This window comes from Octopus bimaculoides, chromosome 3 (genome assembly GCF_001194135.2).
Source record: "Octopus bimaculoides isolate UCB-OBI-ISO-001 chromosome 3, ASM119413v2, whole genome shotgun sequence".
In the NCBI taxonomy this organism is placed as follows: domain Eukaryota; kingdom Metazoa; phylum Mollusca; class Cephalopoda; order Octopoda; family Octopodidae; genus Octopus; species Octopus bimaculoides.
In genome coordinates, this window is record NC_068983.1 from 59,577,309 (window position 1) to 59,581,037 (window position 3,729).

The 3,729-nt window shown below is 35.0% G+C and overlaps 1 protein-coding gene and 1 long non-coding RNA gene across 2 annotated transcripts in view; one reads left to right on the forward strand and one right to left on the reverse strand.

Moving 5' to 3' along the window:
- Positions 1-3,729, forward strand: part of LOC106867600 (voltage-dependent calcium channel subunit alpha-2/delta-3) — a 620,656-nt gene that overhangs the window by 153,728 nt on the left and 463,199 nt on the right. The window lies entirely within an intron of this gene.
- The window catches only part of LOC106867601 (uncharacterized), a 17,062-nt gene continuing 13,517 nt past the window's right edge, over positions 185-3,729 (reverse strand). Inside the window, exons 3-4 of the long non-coding RNA XR_001409168.2 lie at positions 2,770-2,956; positions 185-649 (exon numbers count right to left, since the gene is read on the reverse strand). This is a non-coding gene — a long non-coding RNA (uncharacterized LOC106867601). The remainder of the gene's footprint in view (positions 650-2,769; positions 2,957-3,729) is intronic.

The window sequence follows — 3,729 nt, forward strand, 5'->3', positions numbered from 1 at the left end:
ATATATATATATATATATATATATATACACACACATATATCCATATATATGTATACACACACGCACACATACAATACATATATATATATATATATATAATAATAATAATAATATTAGGGATAAAATCCAAAATTACAGGTAAAAATTCTTTTCCCTAATACTATATATTATATATATAAAACAAAGCAAAATGAATGATACATGTCCATGTTTTCGTTATTCTTTTTAATATTTTCTGTGGTGTTTTACAAGAAATAAAATATACGAATAAGTAAAAATAAAAAGTCTCATGAAGACTACAGAAAGAAGTACTGCATGCTAATGAAACGACAATGCTTTCAATTTACTGCGTGGATTTATGAATAAAAGTATTTTTCCTCAATTAAGGATGAAGGGAAATGAAAAGAAAAAAGAAAAAAATCAAAAAGTAGATCCTTTTTTTTTTATCTAATTTTTATTATTTTGTTTTACATTTTTACTCCAGGTCATAATGTTTTGTCTGTCCCTCCATGGTAGAATGCAGAAAGAAAAAAAAAAACACTATTTCTTTCACTGCTAGTATTGGTTAATTCTCTGAGTTGTGACACGATATATTCAAAGATGTATTTACTTAGATTGTGCTTAGTAAGCTCTGTGTTATATTTATTTGCTGTAAATATAATGAAGAAATATAATATCAGCCATGATAATGTAATGTTCATTATGATCTTTTATTGTCTGATAATGTACTTTTACTAACATTTTAGGATAATGCGCTCATCTTTTATGTGGTATTATAATAACAATGAGCTTTTGAAGATGAATTAGACTGGATATCTTATTAACGAAAGCATGTGGCCTAGTGGTGAAGGTGTTCAACTCTTGATTTTAAAGTGTGGTTCAATTTTTGGTTGAGTCATGCATTGTGTCCTTGGGCAACACAGTTAGTTTCACATTGCTTCTGTTCACTCGGCTGTAAATGAGTGTCATCCAGCTACTTGGACAGCTCTATCACCCAAATCTCACATCCTTGATACTCTGCTGTATCAGGAGTGAAGTCATGGCTGTGTGGTAAGAAATTTGGTTCCAGGTTCAGTCACACAGCATGGCACATTGAACAAATGTCTTCTACTACAGCCTCATGCCAACCATCACCACCACCACTTGACAACCAGTGTAAGTGTGTTTATGTCACTGTAAATTAATGGTTCAGTTGTTGTTGTTGGCACTCCGTCGCTTACGACGTCGAGAGTTCCAGTTGATCCGATCAATGGAACAGCCTGCTCATGAAATTAATGTGCAAGTGGCTGAGCACTCCACAGACACGTCTACCCTTAACGTAGTTCTTGGGGATATTCAGCGTGACACAGTGTGTAACAAGGCTGGCCCTTTGAAATACAGGCACAACAGAAACAGGAAGTAAGAGGGAGAGAAAGTTGTGGTGGAAGAGTACAGCAGGGGACGCCACCATCCCCTGCCAGAGCCTCGTGGAGCTTTAGGTGTTTTCGCTCAATAAACACTCACAATGCCCGGTCTGGGAATCGAAACCACGATCCTATGACCGCGAGTCCGCTGCCCTAACCACTTGGCCATTGCGCCTCCACCATGGTTCAGTAAAAGAGACCAATAAAATAAGTACCAGGCTTAAAAAAAAAACAAAGGACTGAAAATTATTCAAGGTGATGCTCCAGCATAGCTGCAGTCTAATGACTGAAACATGTAAGTGATAAAGGTGTTGATAGAGAGTTTGTCTGCCTGTGGAAACATAGATACCTAAAATAAGTAGCAAAAGCATAGTTCATGTCAGCAAACCATGCACATTGTTGAGCGATAGCTGACTAAACCATATACCTTACTAAATAATGACTGAGATCTTCTTGTTCATGTGTGTGTGTGTTAAGATTAGTGCCTTGGATTATCTTCATATTTTATTGTTCTTGATGTTTACCAGTTGTTAAATTCCGATCACAGGTCTCTATCTTTGATCATAGAAGTCTGATCAAGTGAACTTATGATCAAAGCCATCCCATTTTTAGACTCAACTTTTTTTAGCTGATGTTTCTGATAGATCACGAGATCACAGAGAGTCTCCCTTGATGGTCTGTTAACTAGTTTTACTGTTTACTAGTTCTCTGAGATATATCGCCTCCTGATCTTTATTATATGAATCACATTTAGAAACAGAAATTACACATCAAATGACTATTACTCATGCAAAGTAGTAATAGTAGTAGTAGTAGTAGTAGTAGTAGTAGTAGTAGTAGTAGTAGTCGTCGTCGTAATAATGATAATAATGGTTTCAAATTTTGACACAACACCAGCAATTTGGGGGTAGGAAGGAAGTAAGTTGATTACATTGACTCCGGTGCTCAACTGGTACTTATTTTATCGACCCCAAAAGGATGACAGGTAGAGTTGACCTCAGAGGAATTTGAACTCAGAATGTAAAGATGGACGTAAAGCCTCTATGCATTTTGCCTAGCATGCTCATGATTCTGTCAGCTCTCTGCCTTAATAATAATAATAATAATAATAATAATAATAATAATAATAATGATGATGATGATAATAGTAATAATTGAACTGCATTGCAATTAGACAACTGCTTACAGAATGGTGCAGTTCCAGAGTGGATTGTAGAGGGAAAGACAACATTGTTGATGAAAGATCAGTCAAAGAGCAATGAGGTTGGCAATTACTGACCCACTGCTCTAAGCCTACTATAATAAAATATCACCTACACTCCACTCCAGCCTGCCTAAGAACCAGTCCACTAGATTCCTAACTCACCTGGGTTGGTGACCTTAGATATCATATTACACATTTTCACAAGCTATGTTCTTAACCTCAACAGCCAACTTTGTTGGTCATTCTTCCATTTCATAGTTGGCCTTGACAGACTTCAGCCACATCTCTACTGTATTCTTGGGATATTCTTTTTTCATAAAATTATGGTTCATCCAATGATTACAGTTTTCTGTAATGGAGTAATGTTCTCATTCTATTAAAAAGTTATATAAGAAACGGCTGTAATGAGCTGAGAATTATCCATCGTATGTTATTATTCATTTGATTATATATATAATGTGTATGTGTGACTATTTATGTGTGTGTGTGTGTGTGTGTGTGTGTGTGTGTGTGTGTATACACATACACATTAATATTTGTTCTTAAAAAGTTGTATCTTAAATGTTCCATTTTATGTGCAATGAAGACAATTTTAACGTTTTTGTGGCCTAAGTACTTTGTCAATTTTGAATTGCTGCCATCATTAATTTCCTCAGATTCCATTATTTTTTTGTCTACTTTTTTATGCTGGCTTAATCCTTTAGAGACAAAGACTACTGGTGATTCTATTCAAGAGAAACTTTCTAAATATCTATGATATACAAAATAAATACAATGGTATTACTTAAAACTCTGTCTATTCTGAATTACAACAGACAAAGAATAGTTTGTGTGTGTGTATGTGTGTGTGTGTATGTGTGTGTGTGTGTGTGTGTGTGTGTGTGTGTGTGTGTGTGTGTAATACAGTAACAATGAATACAGAGATTGGTACATCTGCTTTTTTTTTTATCATTTCTCTAGTCAGTTACAGCATATTTGACTTAAATTTGTCCAATGCATGTTTCTGCTGCTTAGACATCTAGCAACTGCATTTGCATCCAGTTACTTTCAGCTAGTCATTACTTTACTCAACATCCGGCCACTGATGTGGATATTGTATCCCTATCTATTTACTATATATAT